Source organism: Dermacentor variabilis, chromosome 2, assembly GCF_050947875.1.
Source record: "Dermacentor variabilis isolate Ectoservices chromosome 2, ASM5094787v1, whole genome shotgun sequence".
Taxonomy (NCBI): domain Eukaryota; kingdom Metazoa; phylum Arthropoda; class Arachnida; order Ixodida; family Ixodidae; genus Dermacentor; species Dermacentor variabilis.
Window position 1 is genome coordinate 229,974,518 of NC_134569.1, and position 27,920 is coordinate 230,002,437.

General features: G+C 43.4%; 1 long non-coding RNA gene across 1 annotated transcript in view; it reads right to left on the reverse strand.

The window, feature by feature from the left end:
- The window catches only part of LOC142571214 (uncharacterized), a 139,053-nt gene that overhangs the window by 73,605 nt on the left and 37,528 nt on the right, over window positions 1-27,920 (reverse strand). Inside the window, exon 2 of the long non-coding RNA XR_012825795.1 lies at window positions 19,025-19,173. This is a non-coding gene — a long non-coding RNA (uncharacterized LOC142571214). The remainder of the gene's footprint in view (window positions 1-19,024; window positions 19,174-27,920) is intronic.

Genomic DNA, 27,920 nt, shown 5'->3' on the forward strand with positions numbered 1-27,920 from the left:
AATTTGAGCAAGGATAGTGCAGCGGTGAGCGAAAACTGTTTTGCGAACGCGCGCAGCGAAATATTCAGGATCCAGCACATGACTTACGGCTTTCGTATTCACTTCGACTTTGGATTCGAAACTATGAGAAGCACGGCTATGGCTCTGACGGCACCTTGCCAGGCCCCGCACACTCTCAAGTTCAACAAATGGCCACAGAGGGCGAAAAATCAATCGAGGCGCGTTTCAGCGTAAGCGCGCAAGTGTAGCTACTGTAATTTGGTCGAATACTTTAATTTGTGCTTTCTCTGCTAGGGGCGCTGAACATGCTGATTTTTTAAATTTACACAAACCATTGACATGAACAATTGAGGTGTCTAAGGATGTTTTTTTACCTCAGGCAAATAGGCAGTTGATTTTTTTTAATTTGATTGTTGAAGCTGCTTTTTAGTCATAGCGTCAAGGTTTTTGTACTTGATTAACCACCGACAGCCTATTGGTATCGATGTGTTTCCTGGCCGTTGGCGTTCGAATACTACGGCGGTAAAACATTTTCGAAAGCATGCTGGTTTCGTCTGCGAGTCATTACACAGACTTGCTGTAAAGAGGTCTACTCTTGGCAAAAAATAGTGCCTCATTTTGTTTAGGCGTTGATTATCATAATGAATGCGGCGGAGGTTGACGGAATACGCTTGAAGGTACGTTTTTATGCCGTTCATCTCCATAACACCGTAAGTACGCAAACCGATGTCACAGAACACCCGATGCATCATTGTGTGTTCTCCGTCATCGCTTGTTTGCTGTACGCCTACTAATTCTTCACTTCTTCTTCAAGTGTTGCATCCTCCTTTTGTCCTTGTTCTCTTGTGCTTCACTTACAGTATGTCGTTCCGTCAGCTGTAATGCGCATTTGCAAAACCAATACGTTTGATAAGACGCAGTGGTTATCATAATTTCACTACACATGTATTAAGCTGGCACATGTGTTTCAGATACAGATACCTGTATGCGGACTTGCGCGACGTTGATGCGGAGATTAGGATAATTATGACAACCGTAAGGAAGAGGCAGCTGACGGCCGTAAGCTGTTGGTTCTTTTCGCCAAATTACCCGGCCTGGTATACAGTGCTCTAAAGATGCTGTATAAAAGTGACACGCGGTGACAGGGAAGTTATGTTTAGCAGCCGACTGTACGTTTTGTAGCTTAGGTCTTCTTTCTTGTGCGTCTGTGCTACCCTTATTAATGAGCCATTTCTTGACTATGTTCTTGACTATGTAACCGCGTTTGTGTGGATCCGTAGACGTGTGCTTTTTGTTGTACTTGTAAAATGCAAATAAAATATTTTCAAGCTTACTCAATCTTTGGTGTGTGCGTTTATTCCAGTCGAGGCCATCGTGCCACCTGGAAACCGCACTCTGTCAGTAGCCCTACACGAAATGCAACAGCTGGAGCGCGGCGGCACAACTCGGGGTAACGGCGGCGTAATAAACGAAAAACCGCTCGGGATGCCCTTAAAAGTCAGTTCAGAGTGTGCCTTAACTCGATATGACTCAGCGCTACATATATTCTGCTGCGCCTTGATCGTGCTCCCGCCAGTTAGGTTGCTGTGTGGCAAACGTAGCGCCTACATACGTATGTAGGCGCTACGTTTGCCACACAGCAACCTAACTGGCGGGAGCACGATCGATGCGCATCAGCCAGAACCCAGTAGGTAAAGCGACCATACTGTGCAAAACCCCGTTTCCGTTTCCTGTTGTACAGCGCCACCCGTGGTCACATACTTTAGTTCACGACGCCACCGCTACGCTTATTTCCGTAGCACTGTGGAAGGTACAGTTTCCCTTCTCTAAGTTTGTATAGGTGTTCTGTGACCTTGCTCTCTACGGCGGTGAACGAGTATGTAAACGCGAGTGGCATTCCTCTCTTGCTTGCGTTGTGCCTGTGAAATCTGACAGCGGTGGCAGCATGTCGTCCGATCCGCCTTCAACTGAACTCTCGCCGACTGATGCGGAAGGAGCGGTTTGCCTCTTGTTTGCGTTGCGCCTGTGAAATCCGACAGCGGTGGCAGTATGGCGTCCGATCCGCCTTCAACTGAACGCTCGCCAACTGGTGCGGAAGGAGCGGTTTGCCTCTTGCTTGCGTTGCGCCTGTGAAATCTGACAACGGTGGCAGTATGTCGTCCGATCCGGCTTCAACTGAACGCTCGCCGACTGGTGCGGAAGAAGCGGCTTGCCTCGTTTCGCAGGAGCCATCAAAGAAAATCGTGAAGCTCTCAGGCGCCCGGAAACTCGCCAACCTCCACGAAAGCCTGCGGACGGGAGGGTTCGTGTACCTGATGACAGGCAACGATCTTCTAATACAGGTGAGCGTAAATGTACTGCGCGTTATGGAGCGCAAAGAGGATTTGGTCATTGTTTGGTTTATTTTATGTTATTTTGTATACAATGTTTTTTGCAATTTTGTTTGCCTTCCTTCCTTATTTTGTGATTTGCCTCTGTATTTACTTTGCCCCTCCCCTCTGCAATGTACAACCGTACCTTGAGGGTATGATAAATAAATAAATAAATAAATATGGGCAAAGTAGCAACAGTATGCGTAGCGGAAATGTCGAGCACGATTAATAACTTCGGTTGCCGCGCTTTGAACTGACAGATCGAGTCTTGGGAAATTGCTCTGTGTCACTTCACTGTGCTGCCAACTACTAATATTTTTGTTTCGTCGCAGCCAATGCACTTGTCCTTAAATTGAGAAGTGTAGCGCATACTTGCCCGTACGAACACAACGTTGCTCAACTATAATTATTGCCGTGTCGAGAAGCCGCAAGGAAACTAGCCTTTTCAGGACTTCCATCTTCTGAAAACTTCTGCAGTTGGTTTACTACTGATATTGGGGTAAGGTGTGCAATCGCTTCCCTATCTGGTAGGAGAGGGAGTAGTAACAGCTTCAGTCAATGTAATGGTGCTTTAGTTAGCATAACTGGTCGCAGTATGCCATATTTTGCAAATTTCTTCAGCGTTTAACTAATAAAACAGGCAAGGCGACGAAAACGGACTTGTTGTTTGCCTGTTCAATCTTTGTCGTCATTTGTGCGCTGCAACATTCACACAGCAATGAAGTTAAATTGAACCAACTGAGGAAAAAAAATTGCTGGCATTTTCAGCAATAGGACTATGAAAACCTTGGGCAATCAGCAATATGGTTCTATCTTTGTGAAATCATCAGTTCTTATACACTGGTGGTTGCTGACATTGCATAAATAAGCTTAGCCTTGTTAGCTTAATGCGTCCTGTACTTAGCTCACCTATGGGCAGCGGGATTAGTGCTGTGCTGTGCTGTGATGGCTCTAAATAACAAACCTGTTTGGGACAGTACAGCAACCATAAAAAAAGGCTGTTTAATTAATCAGTGCCTGTTCAGTGCCCACAGCTTCACTTCTAATGTGCAAAACTATTGATAAACCATCTGGGTGTGCTTTCAGATCTTCCAACGACTGGTTCCAGTGCTACGTCGACATGGGTGAAAGCACGACGGTGTGTGATGGAGCATTGATTAACTTGGTTGTCTCTCCAAGCCACGCCGAAGCATCATAGGCACCAAAAAAGCCGTATGCACCCGATCTTATTTAATCTGTACTCATGCATTAACTCTGTATAACATTAAAACCTGTCGTATGCTGGAAAGCTATAATATCGCTATTAGCAGTACTTTAAGGAGCCCCTCACCAGGCCACATAGCTAATTTAATTATACGCTGGAAGTTGTTAGGTGCCCTCTTGGGAGCATTCTACTGCAAAAATTTTCAAATTGGCTCATTAATAGCTGAGATAGAAATATTGCAGTTCCACAAACCCATGATTTAAGGAGGCGAGCGTCACAGCCAAAAACGCTTGGATGCCCCTTGCCAAGCCACTAGTGGAGAAAAGGCTGCATGTTGTTCCATACATGCATGAAGTGGCCCACGATTTAAAGAAAGTGGCCAGCAGGTACAAAGTACCTATTATTTTCTTGGCTCCATGGAAGCTTACTGGCCTGTGCCCATGCATCTCAGACCCACAGAAGCTGACCCTTTGTGGTAAAAATCATACAAGGCCATATGTGACTTGCGCGGTCGGTATGGTGTACGAAATTCCACTTAATTGCGGCAAGGTGCATATCAGCCAGACAGGCTGTTGCACCAACGATTTGGCAAGGGAACATGAGCTGTCTGCCAGGAATAAGATTAATGCACATTTGCCTATGCACTGCAATTACTGCACGTGTGAGCCATATCTTTTCCACATCCGCATTCTTGGTAAACGCAAAGATTGTCTGCATGGGAATTAACGGAGGCCTGTTTCATCAACATGAAATGTGACGTCTATGTCAGTGATACATCTGTGGCTTGAACTGAATTGAATGACAGTTTCTGCACTGTATGACTGAATAATAATGGGCAAGCTTGTTTGAGTATTGCGTGCAAACGTATGTGCGCACATGGCCACCTTCACCTATAAATATGAACCTGTTTGCTTTCAGTAAAGTAGTAGCAAGGGACACTCATTCCTGTCCTAAAGCTTTTTTCTGCCCCTGGTTGTATCTTAACTTTGGGGTATAAGCTCATGGGAATTTAGTAAACAAATAAATGCATGCCATAGGGGCAATTCCACTATGTAAAAATAAAACGCTTTTTCCCCCTAATATTTTTATGTATCTATATAGTCCTAGTTCCACTTTTATAGCATACCACTGTCCTTGTTAAATATTGGAATGCTCTGCTACTAATAGATATGACAAATGAGGTGTATTTATGAAAACATAAAAACAAAAAGCTGCAAAATATTTTTTTTAATTTTGTGCAGTCTAGACAGCCCAAATATAACTGATGATATATGAAGAGCTTAAGAAGCACAATCATGTTTGCGACTCCTCAATCCTTCCGTATCATCCTTCAAATTCTTATCCGACCTTGACATTTGTATCTATCTCAGTAGCTCAGATTTATGTAATGCTGAGGGAAAATTTGACTTCCTGTTTGAAATAATAGCCATGTTTCACCAAAAAAGCTTATAAGCAAAGGCACCAAGAAGTTATCAGAAAAAATGCGTTCATTGAAATATTAATTCATTAGCCACCAGAAATGTGATAGGGAGTTAATAATGTTTGGATAAACACAAGCGGTCTAGTTTGTGTATTTGAGAACCAGAATGTTCTAGTAGATTTTTGTTCTATCAAATCATCCTTGGCCTTCATATGACCTGCTTTTGTTCTCTGTTTCTGGTCCCAAGACAATGCTAGTCTGGTCTTGGCACTTTATGGCCCACTATTTGTCCTTCACAAAGCGATACCTGTGTAGACGATTTAGCTAGCAATAAGTTTTCCTCAGAAGGAATGTTTGCAGGTGCGTCACTATGGTTGCTTATTTCACCTTGGTGGGGGAGCTTCTTGCTCATGGTACCAATGTCTGTGAAGGGACCAATAATGCGCCTTCCTTGTGCATGGTACCAATGCGAAAAGGGGGAGAGGGATCATGGTGTGTTAGTAAGGAGGTGTCTGTATAGGGGGTGATAAAATTCCTCTTTAAATTTCGTTTTAACAGCCCATTCATGCTGTAACGAGTCAGTTGTCTCAGTCAGTGATTTTTGCTGTTCGTACATCATTATCCTTGAAAAGCAATGGGCTCCATTTGCTATGGCAAATGTGCCCATATTTATCAAGAGCCCTTCCTGTATTCTTAGCTCGTCACTAACTATATAGTAGGTAAATTTGAGCATGTGGAGTGATAGTCTGTGATACCACATCTTATGTTTTTCTAGCACTGGATTTTGTTGTTGATTTCAATGAATACTTCTCTTTTTAAGGCTGTCTGGTAGTGCAGTTCGACATGCGGAGAATGCAGTCAAAGGAGAGTGCAAGGAATGGAAAGAGTACAAAGGAGTACAAGGAAGTCAACGTAGACACTGCCTCCGATGCCCATTGACGTTGCTGCACACCTCTGAAATATTACAGCAGGAGGCATGCCTGACAATCTTCAAAAGAAAATTGAATGGATTGCCTACAATTCGTCATCTCAGACAATGTAAGTCACAACAATTACCTGGATGCATTGGTCAGCAAAATAATGAGAACTCACACTCACCAAAATTCTATTCAGCCGGGTTCATTCGGGCTAAGACCTACAGAAAATCAACTCAGTCGGACTCACTGAGACTCACTTTCGAGATCAGTCTCAGTGAGTCGACTCATGCATCAGTTTGCCAACCTATGGCAGATGTAAATAAAGTTGGGATAGAATGTACTTAATGAGAATTCATTCCACAGTAATGTCTCAATTATGTTCAGTCGTGCATTTTTCCCAACCTTGTATTGCAATATGAATGGTAAGCACAATGTTAATTAGCGTATTACGCTCCATTCTCATGCGGTTATGTCACTAAGGCAAGTGGAAGGTGTCTATAATCAAAACAAGTTTTTGTTGTCTAATTCATGATTATAACTTAGTTGCTGCGTAGTTCCCCTTGAAAACGCTCGATAACCGAGGGGAAAAAAATTGTTTTCCTAAAGCTTTGCATTGGGGCAGTGAACAATGTCCAAATTGTGCAGTGCCTTTTTAAGTGTTTAGCAGTGTATATGGCATTGTTGGTTCGAAATTTTTTTATCACTGATACATCGTTGACTAGTTCTGAATTACAGTTCACTCATGACCTCGAAATTTAAATATTCAATGGCAATGTCGACATTGCAGCCCTGAGCCCATTTTCTTTATTCTGGCGAACAACATGAACCCTGACACTAGGAGCGCTACATTTTATGCGGGTATACAAATACCAACTGAATTGGATGGAAAGACAGTTGTGGCTAGATGAATTCGTACAGTGCTGCATGCGTCATGTCAAATTTGCGAGTTCGGTTACCACCAGCAGCATTTCTTCTACTTCCATTCCTTTTCCTTCACAAAAAACAGTCATGAAAGCTACAGGAAGGTTAACACTCAGTCATAATTTATGTCATGCTTCAATGGAGCAATATCCTCCGTGGTTTCCTTGCCATGAGTCTTGGGTTAATGAGTGGGCGAGGGCGCTAGAATGGCGCGTTGAATAAAGCTTCTTTAGCTGCTGGTTACAGTTCTTATAGGTAGTGTACACCACAAAGGTAAACGGTACATAGACAGAAGTGCCGACTGTCAACAGAGAGGTTATTATTCAATGTGCCGAATTTACACAAGCAAGTGAAAGAGCTATCTGAAAAACATTAACTTCTGAAGATAGAACAAGAAAAGCAGACGAGTGGCCAAAAAATGAACTATGCTGGAAATCGAGATACAAAAAAAATATGATTGCATCACAAATACAGGCCGTTCACGTGACTTCCAGAATAACTTTAGCTCTTTTTCTGATAGGGCAGTCAGAAAGGCATCTGCAAGGTCAAGCGCAAGATTTGGCATGTTGAATCCACATAAAATGTTGTGTATGAAATTTCTCTTTCATGCGGCGCTTGTCATATGGGGCAGACTGCCAGATGCCTTCATGAGAGGTTGTGCGAACATGCATATAATGTGCGCAATGGCAGAGAAAGTTTTTTTGGCACATCATACTAGCATGCGTGGCTGCACTCCTTGGTTTGAAAGAATGTCAGTTATTCACAAGCACAGGGATGGTCTTACCCATATCATACTTGAAGTAGCACAATTGGCATGGGAGCCGAGTGCATGCATCAACAAGCCATCCATTGCCTTATCTGAAAGAGAGCTCAAGTTTCTGGGAAGTCAAACCTATGGCCAGCATTTTTTACGCAACTCTACATTTCTTTGTGTGCCTCTTGATGGTCTGCTTTGTTCTTTTTAGTAGTTATTTTTCAGATAGCTGTATCACTATTGTGTGTATTCAGCAATAAAACCTCCATTGGTAGTCAGTGCTTGTGTCTATGTGCTCGTTTAACCTTTGCACTGTACACTCACGATAATGGATCAACAACTAGCTTAATAAGCTGCCCTTGTAAATTCTTATAGGAGATGCTCCTTCAAGTTTGTATTCATGGCTAATTTTCCCTTGTGTGCATGTTTCAGTAATAAGCTAATTTGAAATATTAATTAAAACCTTTTATAACATCTTGTTTGGTGAAAGTATTTTAAGAGTTTGTGAACTCTGGTCATGATTATCCGTTTATCTTGGCTATTGCAGGACAAAAGGATTAAATGTTACCCCTGTCCTGTGTCAAATCCATCTGATCAATTCTCTAACCTCGGTCTTGTCACGTACCTAATGCTTTCATGGTGCAGTTTACTTAAATTCTCCCATCTGATGACTCACAGTTCAACGGTTTGATATTATTTCATGGAAATGTTGCATATTGTTTTTTGTGTATTGTTTGATGTCGAAGGTTGATGCATGCTTTTTTAAACATCAGGTACCCAAATAAATTGTGCAATGTTGCTGCACGGAGCCTCGTAAACAAGTACCCAGCTCTGAGGGACACATTGCACCTTGGCCATGTAATAGCATTTTCTTATAACTTCTTATTATTTCTTTTGCACTTTTAGATGTTAAGCGTATCCTGGCCAAGGCAGCCGCATTTCAATGGGGGCATAATGCAAAAACACCCGTGTACTTAGATTTAGGTGTACGTTAAAGAACTCCAGGTGATCCGAATTTCCGGAGTGCCCCACTACGTCATGCCCCTTAATCAGATCGTGGTTTTGGCGCATAAAACCCCATAATTTTTTTTTACATTAAGCATGCTGCCAAAGCCTTTCTTACTACTTTGTAAAGTTTATGGCCATCCTTGCTTGCAGCTGTTCAGGTCTGTGTGCTTGTGATTGAGTAGAGATGTGGTGGTTTTAAAGCTTTGCAGCTTAACTGAATATGAAGATATCAACAGCACCTCTGCATCTGGCATGCATATGACCACCTCTTGTAAAATTAATTGCATGCTCAGCTAAATATGTATTTGGTTAAATAATACATTTTTGTACCTGTAGCCGTTTTCATGCATTAAAGTTTTGACCAACACCAATACTGAAAGTAATTCTCAGATATTGTGTTCGAAGGTGTGCTAAAATAGCTCACTTGATACATTTTGGAACATGAAGGAAACAGTGCAAAAAGCAAGCTAAGGTTAGGGCAACTCCATGTTTAACTGTGCTGTGTTTGCAGTTTCTTTAAAAACCTGAAAACTGGAAGTCATTGAACTGTTGATTAGGTATGTAAAGTCAATTTCTTTCATTTCATTCCAGATCCCATGGTATATGTGCCCAAGAAACAAGTACAAAAACATGCGAAAGTGAATGCCACCAGGATGCCCTGAAGTCGATGCAGAAGTGAAAGCAAGAAAGGAAAGCGAAATTGTGACACATGCTCAAAATCTGGATTTTGAAGACGGGTGATCAGCTGCAAGTTTGCATGCATATTTCATTAGATAAACTGACTCTCCGTCTTTGTTATGTGGCTTAGTTGAAACATTAAGTTGCTTCTCTCGATGTACTTGTTCGTTTCATTTACATTTTTTTTAACAAATGCAAACATGCAATCCAGCTATAGCAACTATATCTGCAATGCTGTCATAGATTTTGTAGGTGATCAAAGAAGCAAAATATCATATCGCATCGCCACCTTGAACCTAGAGTGAAACATTAGTTCAAGATGTAGTGGTAGATGCATTTATAGACTAGTAATACAGCATTCGTACTGTAATGTATATTGATATACATACTAAGATGTAGTGAAAAGTGTGTGGCTATGCTGCTCTGACACTTCAGTTGTTTTAACCCTTCATTGATGAGTTCTGCATACAGCATGCCAAAAAATATAAATTTTTCTTGCTGATTTTTGGCATTGAGTAAGAAGTTTCTTGTTAAATGTATTGAGCCAACACTGAATGGCAGCAAGTGTCATTTGTCGGTTTAGAGCAGGAACACAGGATGGGAAAAAAAGGACATGGGACTCATTTTCTTTGGAAAGCACGGTCAGAGGAGACAGACCAGTGCAAGATCTGCTGTAGTGACCTCAGACACACAATGCAAAGAGCTCTCTGTACAGATTCCAAACGCAGCCATATGTCGCTTGGGGAGAAGCCCACTTCTTCCCCCATACTACTAAAGGAGTTTCTAAAAAGTATCCTTTATTTTCGTTGATTATGCTTATTCTCAATGTCTTTTGCACATTTAGGTATAAAATAATTTGTTTTGTATTTATATGCGTGCTCATTAAAGGGTTAAACAAATAAAGTGGTTCCAATGAATGTGAATGTATAACTTTAGCGACTCTAGTCACAATGTGTTGATCATTCCATAATCTTTGTGAGACCACGAAACAGGAACTAGGCAGCATGAAAATCACTCAGCAGTACCAAGAAGGAAGTTTCAGCACTTATACAGTACTGCAGAATACACTTCTATGCTGTACCTGTGGTGTACTTTTTATTATGTGGTCTTGATCCCACTATGGGGAAATAACTGCTTTGCAAGTGCATTGCAGTACTTTAATACTTTAACTGCTTGCTGCAAAAGGAAAGTGCCATTAGAGTATTACATAAGGATAATGTGTTATGAGGCAGTCGCTAGACGTGGTATGTCACAGCACTGAGTTGCCGGCGGCCATTATAATTAGCTGTTTTCTGTGGCATTTTTAACTTGACAGAACATAGTGAGCATTATTTGATCAATAATGCTCACTATTCTGGCCCTTATTTGGAACTTTGTCTCATCTCCGTGGTGAGCGCAACCCGCTTTTGATGTTACTGAGATGGAGTGACTCCTTGCAAAGCAGCAGGGTAGTCTTGTTAATGATGCTGTCATTCACACTTACGCAGATTGTTTAGCACGCATTAGCTCAGTGCCATTCCCCTATAGAATCACAGCTTGCATTTCATTCATGTATAATAGAAACATTCTGTAGATTTCATGTGAAAATGTGACATTGGAGGGCATTATGCTATAAGTTCACAGCAGTGAGCCCCATTATTGGAAGACAGCTGTTGTCTCAAATTACTTACAGCAAAGTGAAGCCATGTACAATGTACATGTGCAGTTTAGTATGGGCCACAATGACCAAAACAAACATAAATAATGTTCTCGTATTGCAAAAGAAAATTGTTCGAATAATCGCTAATGTTGACAATACAACTACCTCCAAGTGTGCTTTTGAAGCACATAACACTGTCCGCGTCAATCACTTGTATAACTTTAAGTTGTTAAAAAAAATTTATTTCTCAATGGCATCCGCTGCCAATTTTCATTCTACTCTGGCATCTTTGGACATGTGTCGTGCTAACATACACATAAGACCTATTAATACATGGAATATACCATGTTTTTGCGCTAATTATAAATTTCAAATGTTGTCTTATAACCTGCCCCATGTTCTAAGCACGTATAAACATACAAAAGGGTATACCAAAGCTGAGCTGCGGAAATATTTTGTTGAAATGTGATTTTATGTCTTTGCTAGTAGAAGCTGTGCAGGCAGCTTTTTGCCAAAAACCTACCCTCCAGTTGAATCTGGAAAATGAACTTATACATATATTCTTATACTTATTTAAATATGTTCTGCCTATTGTGTATCCACGTGTGTGGGCTTGTGATATGCCCTGATGGCAAGGCCATTTATGGTTCGTTCAAAGAGAACATCTACGGATGCATTATAGCTATTCTCTGGCTCCTCTCTTCCTGCTGTAAACTGGATTCTCTGCTTATAAGAAATAAGTGTTCCTTGTGATTACTATATGTGCTCTTGCTAAAGGTTACTGTAATGTGTTCATGTTCTTATTGAATAAAATGTTTACAAAGTTTTAACAGTTGTGCTGTTCTTTCAGATCTTAACCGGAGCAGGCAGCATTTGACGCAAACATGGAGGCAGTGCTAATGGAAACATTTAGGAGGTGAGACAATAGTCTTTTTTGACAAATTGGATGAAATGACGGCCAAGAAGTTGCACTTTTGAAACATTATGGGATGTACTTACTATGCCGGCACCACGAGGATATTGAACTGACGCTATCTATAATGTCCGGTTTTGCATTTATCTGGCCTTTAGGCATATTTCTTTTCTTCCATTAGCATCAATGCTGTATGATTGCTTTGATTTGGTGAGATTGTAAATTTGTCGCTTAATATCAATATTGAAATTTAATTCCTCTGTCCATGTATGCCTCCATGGCATATTGAAATAAATGAGTCCTTTGTAATGGCAAAGGATTAAATCCTTTTTCAAATGCCTGAAATGCTAAATTACCTCATAAGTTTGGACATATTGCAGCTGTTTAGTATGCTTTGTAAACTGAAGCATAATGTTTCTCAAGGTTGGCCATTGATTCCAATTTAGCAAATCAGACTGTTGTCTTCTGTTCTTGCCAGGTATAGTCCATTGATGCATTTGAGGTTAATACAGTGATAGTAGCGAAATATTTGCTCTTGGTGTTTCACTCAATGTAGTGTTATGTGCTCAGTGTTTTTTTTAGTTGTTTATAGTATTGCAGTTTATCATAACATATAATGGTGGCTGAATAACTACGCATTTGTTGCACATGCAAACTAAAATCTATTATGTTGTGAGCTTCCATCTTAGTGTAGAGATAGTCTATTCACTACCCAGGCAGAGGTCACAGCAGTTGCTACAAGGGGTCTGGTTAAGTACCAGGAGGTAGTTTCACCAACTCTTGTGATGGTAATCATGTACACCACCACTGTGAGTCTTCAAATGACTACCCTAGGAAGGGTCATTGTTGCCATTCCAAAGGGTACCACTGACTACCAAGGGGTACTTGCATGGACCACTGAGGTAGTCACATCAACTCCTGCTTTGGGGGTAATACATACACCTCAGTAGTTCTTGCGGGAGAGTCACCGGTACTGAGGGAGTCGTCCACACTGTGTCTCCAAGAGAGTACGTGTTACCACCCAAAAGGTAGTTTAACCAACTCTTGCCATGGTAGTCATGTACACCACCATTGTGAGTCTTCAGATGACTACCCTAGGAAGGGTCATTGTTGCCATTCCAAAGGGGTATCGCTGACTACCAAGGGGTACTTGCATGGACCACTGAGGTACTCGCATCAACTCCTGCTTTGGGAGTAATACATACACCTCAGTAGGTCTTGCGGGAGAGAGTCACCAGTGCTGTGAGGGAGTCGCCTGCACTGTATTTTTAAGAGAGTACGGGTTACCACCCAAAAGGTCATCATATGTGCGACGAGCAGATACACCCCGAAAAGAGTCGCTTGCGACTACCTTTTTTTTAAGAGTGCACAGCAAAATTAATAACCGTACAAAGCTCTTATTAACTGGGGATTTTAATCTAGCTGGGATAGATTGGAATAAGTTAACTATCGGCAACAGAGATGCAAGAAACTGTGAGCGCCCGTTTGACATAATGTTTAGTTTTTCTTTATCACAGATTGCTAATGAACCTACGCGTGTCCAAGGAAATGCCTGTTCAGTACTTGATCTTGCTTTAGTATCGCAGTCGATAACACCACATATACGCTTTGAAAAAGGGATTTCAGATCATAAGATGCTGGTTCTAACATTTTTTACTCTGCGTATGAGCGCTGTGTGTAAGACCAAACCATCTCGAATAGCTTTCAAGGACTATAGCCGAGCTAATGATGAGAGCGTTATTGACTACTTAGAGGAAACTTATGGTCTCTCAGCTGAATCCTGCGGAGGCGTTAATGGCCTTTGGATAAAACTAAAGGAGGGTATAATGCATTGCGAAAATAATTTCATACCTACAAAATTCAAAAGAACTGAGCGGAAAACACCGTGGATCACGCGGAGCATAATTCACCTAAAACGAAAACTAAAAAAGACGTCGAAGAAAAAGGATAAATTCTGCAGAGATAATAGAGCTCGCATGCAAATTGAAATTAGAAATAAAAGTTGCAAAAGACGACTTCTTTTCAAGTAAGTTAACAAATTTCATAAGGAATCAACCGCAAAAGTTTGGGCGCTACTTGTCGAAGCCAGAAGGTGTGAGCAGTAAAATAGAACTGGCAGGTTTGGTCATAGAAGACATGCGCGTTGTAGCAAATACATTTCACACCTATTTCCAATCCGTTTCCACACGCTGGCCAATATCGAGTGCGCCCGTGAAAGCCGCTGACACCCGGATGGGCGGAGTTGTGATAACAGAGTCGGGCATTTTAAACTTGCTTTTGGAAATAGACACCAAGAAGGCGCCGGGGCCCGATAATATATCAAATGTATTTTTGAAACAATACGCGCAGCAGCTGGCTCCCTTTTTGAAGATTATATTTTCTGAATCGCAGAGTACAGCCTCTCTTCCGAAGGATTGGCTATGTGCCAAAGAAATACCCATTCATAAAGAAGGCAATAAATTACACGTGGAAACACATAGGCCAATATCACTAACCAGTTGCTACTGTAAATTAATGGAACAGATAGTAAGTAAAGCTATCATGACATACTTACAAGAAAAGAATATATTATATCCTAAGGAACGCGGTTTTAGGAAAGGCTTGTCAACTATAACACAACTATTAGAAATAACACATGACTTCGCATCAATAATTAACTCCAAATTCCAAGCTGATGCTATATTTATTGATTTTTCGAAGGCTTATGATCGCGTCGTGCACTGTAAACTAATCGAGAAAATAAAGTCAATCGGGATTGAACACAATGTCGTAGAATGGATAGCAGCCTATCTGTCAAACCGAACTCAATATGTTACTATAAATAATTATGACTCGGACCAACTCGAAGTTTATTCAGGGGTACCACAGGGGTCCGTATTGGGGCCATTATTATTTCTCATATACGTCAACGACATCGCTGATTGTGCAGAAAATGGAGTAAAATTGCGGCTCTTCGCCGATGACTTGGTAAATTATACAAGCGTACAAGGAATCGAGGACCAGCTTAGACTAAATACTACACTATGCAATATAGGCCGCTGGTGTGACATGTGGGGAATGGAAATTGATCTTAAGAAAACACAGTAGATGACCATAACTCATAGAAAGTCGATCTTTAGGTTCAATTATACATTAATGGGCAACGATTTAATACAAACTGACACAGTAAAATATTTAGGCATAACCTTTACAAGCGCGTTAAAATGGAATACCCATATCGATAGTAAATGCACGAAGGCCTTCCGAACACTCGGTTTCTTGCGAAGAAAATTAACGGCAGCACCATCCTATGCGAAACTAACAGCATATAAAACTTTAGTAAGGCCAATTCTTGAGTATGGTAGCATAGTGTGGAACCCGCACCAGAAAGGACTCTCACAGAAATTAGAAAGTATCCAAAATAAAGCGTTGCGATTTATATACCATAAGTATTCTCGACACGAAAGCGTAAGTGCTCTTAGAAGCCAGGCAGCACTGCCTACCCTTGTTTGTCGGCGTCGTGTGGCTGTCATGAAATTTCTTTTTATGCTATGTAATGACAACATGAATATAGGTAAGCGAGATTACGTGCAACCATCACACCGACACTCTAATAGAACCTGCCATAATAAACACATCAGGCAGTATCCGACACAGTGCGACACGTTTAGATATTCATACTTCCCATGGGCAATTGAAATCTGGAATTCTTTGCCACAGGAAATTATAGAATCAGATTCTGTGAATGGCTTTGTCGCAAAATTGGAGCCATATTTTGGCTGTTCATGAAAGTATTTGAGTGCGTAGTTCAAAGGTAATGCATTGGTTGAGTGTTGGACACTAGTGCACGTGCGTTTGCATACTGCCTTATGATTTCAAATGTAAATATTGCAATGTGCTGAATAGTGGTGTTTTATAGATCCACGATAACTACAAGAATATTATACGACTAATATTGCAATTGTTTTTTTTCCCTGATTCATGTGAAAGAAGGAAAGTGTCTTGTGTTGAATACCAGTGCTGTTGTATGGCAGTTTTTTTTTGCTTTATATATTTTGTATTTTTTTCTTTTTTCCGGTTTTTCCCATGCTCATGTGTATATATTACAATCCACTTCCTGTTTGGGCCTGTGCAAAGGCCTACAGTATTGTTAAATAAATAAATAAAAAAATATCCCGGAATCGAAGGAATCCAAAAAAAGTTTTGACCACTTCATAGAAATTGCCCAATCCCAGTTTGGGAATGAGTTCAAGTTTAGCTCTATGCTTAATTCTGCCAAAAGCTTTTTCGACATCGAACCCGAAGAGAGCTCGAGTGTTCTCTGGTTTGGATAATAACAGTTGATGCTTCATTAACAACATAGAATCTTGTGTGAATGAGGTTTTATTATTAATAGACAAGATATAGTACAAGGCAATAATATACAGGAGGAGGTCCTGAGGTCAAAGACTGTAATGGGACCTCCCTATACAGTGTATAAGTAAAAATATAAACAACAGTTGCAACAAATAGCGTAAAATATTCAAAAGATAATAAACTTAGTATTGCTTTAGGTTTGGCAGTACTATGCAAATCAGCTGCAGACATGCTAATAGAAAGTATAATAATTATTATTACATTCGACTAATTAAAGAACTATAACGCCATTATGAAAGTAAATGGATGAGACATAACCAAATGAACTTTTATTTGTGTCGTGTAACCAAATGTACATTTGAAAGGGAGAAAAGGGTAAAAAAAGGCGTAAGTGGTTGCAGATAATAAAGTGTGGAATTTCAGCTGTCGTTTAAATTGAAATGATTTACATGACTTAATAGTAGGAGGTAGTGTGTTCCAGAAGGAAACGGACGAAAAGTGGACGCTCTGCTTACCACAATTTGCGCGTACCTTGGCAAGAATATAGTTATTGTTTAGTGCAAATCGCTTAAGATTAGTATTCCTTAGACAATATTGAGGCATCAGGCTGTTGCGGTAAGCGTTATCTAGTTGTCGGTACAAAACGTACCAAGACTAAAGTTAATAAGTTCGTCCACAATAAGAATAATAAGTTATGTAATAAGTGTTTGGAATTTAAATGGCTAGGACTAAATGTAATTATTCTAACAGCCTGGTTTTGTAGAAATTGTAATGATTGTAAGTGGGTACGATACGTATTGCCGCAGCATGCACTGCAATATTTTAGATGTGAATGGTTAAATGAGTAGTATAAAGAGAGTAGTGTTTCCTGGTTAAATACTGAGATGTGTGGTGCGCGACATGGTGCGGTTATCGGGACGGACTGGAGCAGACGACAAGGAGTGCGTGCGCCGAGGCGAATTCCGTGCTGGAGCAAAACGACGACGCCGAAGAGCGTCCGGTACGTGAACGCGCGCCGCAAGAAAAGGAACTAAAAGAAGAAAATCCAACCAATTAGGAATGACCATGGGGCTTCAGGCAACCAATGAGAAAACGACGAATCGACCAGAGTGAAAGAAAAGGCGAGGCACGCTGCCAGAAGGGGGAGACGCAGGGAAGACGCCGGGAGAGTTCCAGGAAGCGACGCCAGGAGGAGGTCAACCACCGGACCGGGAGTTGAAGACGGGCCGTCGGGTTCCGGACCCGAGCCACCAGGACTTCACCCGACCGGGGCCTCCTGCGAGCCTGTTCCTGTGCGTCGCCCGTCTACGCTAGCGTGCCATCCAGCTGCTCAAGGCCGGTGAGCTTCTGCGCCCGTGGGCAGGACGAGACCAGTCGGGCTAAGGGCCCGAGTTCTACGCCAGCTGCCCGGGCAGAACGCCGCCCCCGTCTGTCGTGCCGCCTGCTGCCCGAGGCCGGCGTTCGAGCTTCTGTGCCCGTGGGCAGGACGAGAGAAGTCTGGCTACGGGCCCGAGCTCTACACTCAGCTGCCCGGCAAGGACGCCGCCGCGGTCTCCTTTACCTCTCAAAGCCAGAGGTGGTGCGCTCCGGTCGCCACGTCAACTAAGTTACACCACGACCTTTGGTGAGACCGGCGCAACTGCTTTCGTCAGCTTGTCGCTGCGTCGCCGCGTCGAGACTGTTATGTGTCCCTGCCATCGTGGCAAGCCCGGACTCGCGCACTAGTTAACTTCATATAGCCCCAGGTGTGTTTCTTACTGCCGTGATGTCTATTTGATTGTTTCTTTTGTGTTTTCTATTTTGTTCTATTTATTTTAAGCATATTTTTGTTGCATTAAAAGTTTGTGTGTGTGTTCGAAACCAACGGCTTTGTCCTCAATTGGTTTCTCGGAGGTTCCACCTAAGAGAACCGTCAGAACCTTTGAGTGCATGAACGTTTGTCCCCATATTTGGGTATCACAAGTACATACCGAGCTTTGAAAAGTGTCCTTATTCCATATGTTGCCCTCCGCCTAACGTTGGCTATGTGTTGATGAAATTTAAGGTTAGAATCAAGTTCTACACCCAAGTAGTTACAGGAAGTACTACGCGGGATAAGGTTATTACCAAGGTAGAGCGAAGGAATGAATGCGGATGACGCGGTGGGACGCGGTGACGCGGATGCGGTGGGACGTGAATAAAATTTTACTTCATTTTGGATTTGGACGTACACTGGTGCGACACACCACATGGCACATGGAAATACCTTTGATTGCTCTCACCTGAGTGATACCTTAAGGAAGTTCAAGGCTGGACATACAATAAGAACGCACTGCACGTATGTGACGTATCAATAATCTTCAGGCATGACTCCCCTACTATGTAGACCACTGGAAGAGCCGAGACGGCCCGTCTACGCCCTCACCGTTCAAATTTGGGGCTATGTATCGAAGCTCTAAGCTTAGTAAAGACACCCGGAAAATTTCCCAATCGCATAATCTTGTTGAGACCTCTATGCAAACGCGAAAACTTGCCACACGTCGTGTGCTGCACGTTCGCTGTGCACCATCGAGGCTATGCCGCATGCCAGCGTGGCGCCGAACGATAGGCGGCACTGTGATCGCAATATGGCGGCGCCCTCGATAAAACGGTCTATGACTGTCTAGTAATTTGGTGCAGCAATCAATGCTTCGCCTATCGGGCGAAACTTCGACTCGTTGTAGGCACGTATGTTACACGCTTGGTTCATATTCTCGCTTGCATAAAATTAGCGGTCAAATTATTGGTTTCATACATGATGTCGCTGTGTCACAGATGACTGCATAAAATATCTACCTTCAGGCGACCTCATTTGAATAGCAGAAAGGCATGCGAAAAACTTTACCAAGTCTTCGAGACGAAATTTAGAACTGAAATATTCTGCGACATCGTTTCGTTGCATTCATCCTTCTCCGTCGTCGCGGCTCTTATGCATGTGAAATTGCCGAGGGAAATGTTGGTTTTCATGAGATATATATGCGGCGAAGACATGAACTGTAAGATAAAAAGCGTCACATGAGCGTCTGTGCGTGTAAAGTAAATGAGTTATTTTGTGTAATTAGGGTGCAAATCATATACCGAGCAACATGATCACCTTTTAATGGTAAACATTAAGTGTGAGAGTCAACGGAAGAGGTTATGAGCGTACCTACGCTTCCATGCACCTTGCTTTTCTTCTTTGAAATATAACTTGTGTAGTGGCGGCGTCGACTTTACGAACGAGCAGCGGACATCGCGCCATTCGATATGAAGAAAAATATTTTTTACTATATTTTGTACTGTGAATTTGTGTCAGTGCACCGGCGTCGGTAGCCCAGTGGCTATAGCGTGGCTTTGTTGAGCTCATGGTCGCGGATTCAATCCCAGCTGCAATGGCCGTATTTCATTAGGGGCGAATGCAAAAACGCTCGTTTACATAGATTTAGGATCGTGGTAAAGAACCGCAGGTAGTAAAAATTTATCTCCAGTCCCCAACTACAGCATGTCTAGTATCAGACTGTGATTTTGCCCGTGAAACCGTAGCACTTATTTTAACTGCGTTTAGTTCATCCAAGCCATTGTTTCATTATGCTAGATTGCATGGTCTTCCAAGTCCCTTGATGGCCTTTCTGCGCGAAGTGAAAGATTTGGGCCTATGCTGGTCTATGCGTGGCACTTAAAAGGGATTTTTTTTTCCGAGCGTGAAAGAAGCCCGCGGTACACGCAAAGTGCCTGGCGCCGCTAGTCCCACGGCAATTTTGCATGTATTCGCGGGCTTCTTTCACTCTTGGAAAAACACTTTTATCTGCGACGTACGCTACAACAGAAACTTTTATCGAAAATTTTTCCTCTTGCTCTACAATTTTCTCATTTACATTTTTTATAATTATAATATTATAATATTATGATATTTATAATTACTTATAATATTTATTTATATAACTAATTATAATATTTGACAAGTTGAATAGTATATTATTGCTAATTTGTAATTAGGCAAACTTAAAGAATAATTCTTAGTATCCCCAAGTGACGACAAACATTACCTTGCTTCTGTCAGCTACGTGGCATATGCATATGTTTAAATCTTGGTGCATGAGAGTTGGGGGCATCCTATGTAACCGACGTTGTTAACTATCCAAGTACTCCTGTTTGTTCTATGCTGACAACACTTCTGTATGTTTCTTCGAAATATTTATGATGTTGTTGCGTGTGCAGGCGAATGACTCGAAGGACTCTCCCGATGAGTAGACCCGAAGGAGGTGGACTTAAACTTTCACAAAATAAAGTGTTATATGGAGGGCAAAAGTAAGTCAGACGCGCACAGTTTAGAGCATAAATTTATAAATACTATTTTCCAATGTACACCTCCCACGAAATTTTGAGGCATTTGATTTCCAGAAAGCTTTAGCTAGTCTAGCGATATTGGATTTATTCGGAGAGACAGAAGACGGACAGAAAGAATAATTAACATGGTATGAAACCATGCTCTGGTATGCTTAAAAAGCAGTTCTATCCCGCTTCAGTAAACTCTTGTTTGCATTATTGTGCTCACGTGTGGAGAACTAGGTTCGAATTTAACCTTACGCTGTAACTACGATTAGAAACACATCTATAAATTTAATATGTAACCTGGCCTTTCTTGACGATAATAAACCTTACTTTATGAAATATGTATATACCCCGTTGATAATTTGCTTATTTACAGGCTCGACTTTGAGGCTGTCCAGCTACAATGCATGAATCGTGAACAATTCGATATTACTTACTGCATAAACGAGGTGGTTCGCATTGGAGACAAAAGAAAATTTGTGACCGCGCGAGTTTGTACAAACTACTGAACGCCAACTTTAGTCGTCAGACTTTCAGTGTTACTCAAATAGCTAAACGTAGATATGTCGACTTCGTTAAAAGGACAATAAAACATGCCTTGCTGGGCAGCTCCTGACTTGTGCTAAACGCGGTAGAACATGTGAACCATTATAATTATTTATATAATATTTTGTGCGCAGGACGCGTACTTTCCTGAAATACTGCTGTGTTTTAGAACTGACGCATTTAGCACTTTGCAGCCACTTTTCAGTATTGAGGTTGCCTCTATTCGTAATTGTATTTTATTGGCACCTCTATGTTTTTCACTTGTTGCACACTTTCCTACTTTCGTCGTGCACAGTGTGAAATGTTTGTGGTAGATACCGCTCAATCTGGCAAACTGATGTTTTCAGCTGCTTCTCCTGAGGCTGTTTTACTTAAGTAAACTGTGCGTCTCTGTCACGGTGTGGCATTTTTCGATTTGGCGAAGCACCAATCAACGGGCGCCAAAAGGTTGTAGGAATGGGGACCGACGCACAAGACAGTTATTGCCGGCCACTTGGGCAAGCGGCCGAAAGAGGTCGAGGGCAGGTTTAGACATTATTATCTTTTTGTCGTTGGTGCGGCTGTGATGCCCCGACGGTTTTTTGTCGGAACCTTTGTGTATGCTCGGCCCCGCGCGTGCATTGAGAAGCTTGCTAAGAAGGCTGGCGTGCGAATTCTCCGAAACATGTGGCGTGTCTGTGCAATCCTGTGTCCACGAACTGCTGACAGCACCGTATGGCCAGCTTCCTTCGTTTCTCCTGTGTTTGTGAATGAACAATAGAAGCCCGCCACGGACTCAAGGGTGTGCGTGTGTGGTGCAATACAAGTGAGCGACCTATATCAGCACGGGGGAATCACCCGCGCCCTCGCCCTTAATTAAGAAGGGTGCGGCCAAGACTTTGGGAGCTGCCGGGATCCAATTGGGCGAGCTTGATTGGATCGTCACCAATATCTTCCGTTCCCCAACACAGGGAACTAGGGAAAGGTTATTTAAACGCAGGATATAGACCAAGCAAAGCAGTCTAGAAGCTGAGCCTACATTCTGCGGAAGAGCGTCAAGGAGCTAGTGTCGTCCAATATCGCCTGGGCCGCCTAGCCGCGTCTGAACGACTAGTTACTAGTTCACGTAAGCGACGACAAACCAACGTCTCCGACGAAACTCGCAGTAGTTCCCCTCAACTTAGCTCAACCTGCTCGAGGGAAGACGTCAGGCCAAGACTCCCGGGAAACCCAGCCCAGCAATCGCATCCACCGCAAAGAGACCGGCTTGCCAGCATGCTTCGGGAAAGCTTTGCCGTCGACACCACGCTTTATGGACTTGCTGCTGTCCGACCATGCGTATGCCATAGTTTGTTTTCTTTTGAACTATGTTTAGGTGACCATCGTTAAGTGTGTTTTGTGTAGTGTTAATTTATATATCCACTGCTAACTGTTAGTTGTAATTCCTTTGTCTTCATCATTGATATAGATTAAGTGCATGTGCGTTAGCGTTCTTGCGTTTTTTGTGCTTCTTTTAATTTGTGTGTAGTTGTCAGTCGCTGAATGATTTTTTGACTTTCTTTCTCCCGACTCTGACTCCTTCGCTGTGCTCGCTTTAGTAGGGAACGACCAACCGGCTCGTATACCCCGTCGACGACTTCGCGCCGACGCCAAACGGGTGACAAGCCATGAAAGCCTGACATAAACTTAAGCAAACAGCATGTTTTTGGTTCTTGGCTGGCTTCAAGCTTTTTGTTGCCCACAATTAATGAGCCTGTAGTTGAGCGCACCTATCACGCATGTTAACTATAAAGGTTGATAGCTCATTTAAGATTTTATCCTTGTAGTTCACTTTGTGTCAGTTCCTGATAAATTTGACTTAATGTTCGGCCTTTGCGTATTAAACAGAAAGTTTAATCCGCAGGTCCTCATGGTTACTTCAACCACGCACATGCGCCAACGCTGAATCAATAATAATGTGTCGTTTTTGTGACGTCGAAGTGAGAGGGCATGGCAGGTGACATTATCTTTAATCTTAAACTAAGAAAAGCTAAATTAGAAGGAGGCATAAGAAGTGATAGCCTGTGCTAAAAAAAAAATTACCGACGATTACGTTACTTCCTAATGCGAAATTTGAGCGCAGCAAATAAGCTGTTTCACCTTTTGGATAGATTGAGGCAAAGAAATCGAGCAACACATGTATGCGCTATCACATAATTTTTTTTTATTTTTCACACGTATTCCTTTAACAAAGACTCCACTAACAGTTTTTGACAGTCATGAAGGAAGCTTTGTGGTCGGAGAAATAGACTGATATATTGTAGCGAAGTGACGCAGCCGTGAGATATCAGACGCATCAACTCACCAGGGAGACAGAAGAAGACTGGGGATGAGCTCTGGCAGGGGAAAGTCCAAATCCGCAGGTACGACGACGAGAGTAACATTTAAATAACTAGGTTTATTCACTTGGCATCTGCCGTAAGTTTAAACTGTACAAAAATATTTACAAGCAAAACGATGTCATACCCGTCGTCGTCGGCCTGCCTGACCGGCCTGGTCTCCCCTGGTGAAGTTGCGCCGTGTCTGCTGCGGTCTACTTGCTCCCTCTAAACTACCCCAAACTATTCCTTAAATAAGTTTCCCCAGCATCCAAGAGACACTTTTCTCCACCAATGGGCTACTTCGTTATTCCGACCAATCAGGCAAGCCGACATCATCCAATAAGCGGCAGAGTTCAAGGGGTCAAGAAATGGTCGCGTCAACACTCCGCACACAAAAGCACTCTGACCATAACTAATTGGCCTTTGACAGCCGAGCGTGAGAAGACGACGCGACATGTGCAGGTGTGACGTCAGGTGCGGCGGGGGCGGCGGCCGCGCGGCAGCACTGTCCGCGGCGCCGTCGAGGTCATTTGTGTACAAAGGTTTGCCCCACGTCAAGGACCCCACAAAATTCCCCGAAAGACAGCAAAGAAGGCCGCGTTACATTGTCTTCGCGACACCTCCCCCCTACGAAAAAGAGTGTCCCACTCGTTACAAATCATTACTACAAAATAAAACATGGCTCAAGAAGTTAAACGCGCACATTAGGGATTCATATAAAGGACTGAAGTATCCGTAAGGAAGATTTAGCATCACGTAAAACAAAACAAACAAGTTTTGACAAAATGGAAACAAAATGCACAAGATAAGAAACAAAGTTCATTCGCGCGCGCTACACAATAAAATTAACAATGAAGGTTATACGCTTGCGTTGTGATACACATCAGTGTCCGTGTCGTAAGCAGTGATAGTTCTCGGATCGGCCTCGTTGTGGAATGTCTTCCAGTCGGAGTAAAGTTCAGTCCCATCATCCGAGTCTTCTACGACGCGCACTCTTTCACAAGTCTCTGTCTTGTACACACAATCACTACGCGAACCGCACTCGCGCACACCACCATTCAAATCGCACTCGCGCACAGCACCACTTGGATCACACACCTTCTCTCGATGTCCGTCAACAGACTCGTCGTCCGCGTCGTCATTATCCGAGCACTGTCTGACGTGGCACGGTTTTAAGCGCGCAACATTAACAACGTCGCGTTTTTTGCCAGTTCTATCCACTACCTCCCAGTTGTTCTCGCCGATTCGCCTAACAAGACGGAAAGGCCCGTGGTACCGGTGAAGGAGTTTTGTTGTCTTTCCCCGAGCTCTGAAGGGAGTCCACAAATACACCAAGTCCCCCGCATGGTAGATTGCACTTCGTCGTTTAGCGTCGTAACTACGTTTGTTCTTTACTTGCTGACGCCTCTCCCGTTCGGTCACTATCTCGCGAGCACGCTGCAGCCGGAGGGCCACTTTCCTGGCGTCCAGTGTGCAATCGAAACCGCGTTCCGCGCCTAGCGCTACATCTATAGGAAGTGTGGGCTCATGTCCGTGAAGAAGAAAGAATGGGGTGAACCCGGTGGTCTCGTGGGTAGAAGAATTGTATGCAAAGAGCACGTACGGAAGAAACTCGTCCCAGTCGCGATGGTGCGAAGAAACGTACATGCTGAGCATATCGGCCAACGTGCGGTTGAAGCGCTCGCACAAGCCGTTTGCTTGAGGATGGTACGCTGTAGTAGTGGCATGCTCGCTACCTATAAGTCGGAAAATTTCTTCAGTCAGGTTGGCGACAAAATGCTGCCCTCGATCTGTTATCACTTTTTCTGGTGCCCCATGGCGTAAGACAATTTGCTCGATGAAGGCTTTAGCAGCTTCTGCAGCGGTGGCCGCTGTACACGCGACAGCCTCGACCCATTTCGTATGGTAGTCAGTAACCACGAGGATGTAGCGGTTTCCTGCTTTGCTTTTAGTGAAAGGGCCAAGAAAATCCATGCCCACTTGTTGGAAAGGGCGACCTGCAGGAGGGATCGGCTGGAGAAAACCGGTCGGCTTTCCGGGTGGTAGCTTTCTCGTCTGACAGTCAGGGCAGGAGAGGACATACTTGGTGACGTGGCAAAACATCTTTGGCCAGAAATAGCGGCTGCGAATTTTCTCCCATGTGCGCTTGACACCGAGGTGGCCTGCCGTGATGTCGTCATGGCAGTGCCTCAGAACCTCCGATCTCAAACACTTGGGGACAACGAGTGCTGCGCGATCTTCCTGAAAGCCTTTCGCTCTTCTGTACAATACACCGTCGACCAGCCGAAAGCTCCGTGCCGTTCTTTTCGTTTTTCTGACAACGGGCGCACTCGGCTGCTCTAGGTGCTGTATTATTTCTTGCATCCAGGAATCCTCTCTCTGCCTTTTCCTGATGTCCACATGATCCAGCACGAGCAACGGTAATGGGTTTTCTTCGCTTGCTGGTGCGGGATCATGAGGAATGCGAGAAAGCGTGTCCGCATTTCCATTCTTCAGGCCAGGGCGATGTCGCAACGTTATGTCGAACTCCTGAAGCAACAGAGACCATCTCATAAGGCGACCATTCGGATTTCTCACTTTCATTAGCCAGGCCAGGCTAGCTTGGTCGGTCACGACTGTGAACTTAGACCCAAAAATGTACGGACGAAACTGTCCGCAAGCGTACACGACAGCGAGACATTCTTTCTCAGTTGTGCTGTAGTTCATCTCAGCCTTATTAAGGTGTCGGCTAGCATAGGCAATTACTTTCTCTTCGGATCCGATTTTCTGAACTAGTACAGCACCAATTCCATAATCACAGGCATCAGTGTGCACCTCTATCGGCTTCCCGGGCTCAAACTGACGCAAAATGGGCGCCGTGATCAGCTTCTCTTTGAGGGATTGCATAGCCGCTTCGCAAGCTGCATCCCAGACGAAAGGGACATCCTTTCTAGTGAGGTTAGTGAGCGGCCGAGAAATACGAGAAAACTTCTTGATAAATCGCCGATAGTAATTGCAGATTCCGAGAAAGCTCTGTACACCTTTCTTGTTTTTTGGTGGGGAAAACTTTTCAATCGCGGCCACTTTGTCTGGGTCCGGTCGGATGTTCTCGCCAGTGAGAATGTGACCAAGGTACTTAATCTCCTGTCGCGCAAAGCTGCACTTTTCCGGCTTCAGCCGCAAGTTCGCCGCGTCCAAGGCCGAGAATACGCTTTTCAAATCTTGCAAATGAGCGGTCATGTCCTTAGAGAAAATTACAATGTCGTCCAAGTAAGCCAAGCATACCTTCCAAAGCAGACCACTGAGTACTTTGTTAATCATTCTCTGAAACGTGGCCGGGGCGTTACACAGACCAAAGGGAACAACATTGAACTCATACAAGCCGGGCCCACAGGCAAACGCGGTCTTCGGCTTATCTTCCTCCTTGATTTTCACTTGCCAATAGCCCGATGTAAGATCAAGTGTTGTGAAGTATTTTGAGCCCTGTAGCACGTCGAGAATGTCATCGATTCGCGGCAGTGGATGTACATCTTTCTTCGTAACTTCATTCACCCTTCGAAAGTCGACACAAAAACGCCATGACCCGTTCGGCTTTTTTACGAGGACGACAGGTGATGACCAGGGACTGCGAGATTCCCTTATTATCCCATCGCGCAGCATTTCCTCTACTTGCTTCTCAATCAGGTTCCTTTCAAAAGGGGAGTGACGGTAGGGATGCTGATGAATTGGTCGAGAATCGCCTGTGTCGATAACGTGTTCTGCCATAGACGTCTGCTGAATGGGGTTGTTATCGCCAGTGAATAGGTGGCGGAAGTTGTCAATGAGCGAAAGCAACTCAGCCCTTTCACCTGGACGTAAGTGGTCTCCAGTCTCCACGTCAAAATCCCGAGAGTCTTGCGCGTCTTCGGGGGCGATGACTGCCATTTGTGCATTGTGGATAGAAGTAGCCCATCCAAGCTTTGTTCCGCTGAGCAAATTTACTGGCGACATGGTGGGATTAGCGATCCGAATCACACCTGTCCCATGCACGACCTTGGTCACGGTACGAGCAACGTGAAGTCCGCTTTTGAGCGTGCTGTTCGGTTCGATGAGATGGACTCCGTCCCTTGCGACATTTACTTGGACAGCGATTTCAGTGCGAGGTTCAATGCGAATATGCTCGTGGCACCGCGCACTGAGTGCATCATTGTGTGCCAGGGTGCTCGAATTTACATGCAACCGAAAAGTTTCACCGTTGAGTTGGAGCTCACTCTTGGAGAAATCTATTAAAAGACGCACTGCTCGACAAAACGGGAGACCACCTAATAGCTCGTAGGGACAGTCCTTCACAATCAAAAACTTCTCGCGAACAGTTGTGGAGTCGAAATCAAGAGTTATTTCAGTTTCACCTTGGGGGGAGAGCAAGCTTCCGCCGATTCCTCTGATGAAGACATCTTTTCTTGATTTTGATGAAGCACATATTTTTTCAGCGAAATGCGACGAGATGACATTTACCGAGGAGCCAGTATCAATTACGAGTTTTGTGTCGGTACCATTTGCTCGTATCGGTACTGTTAAAAGCTGACT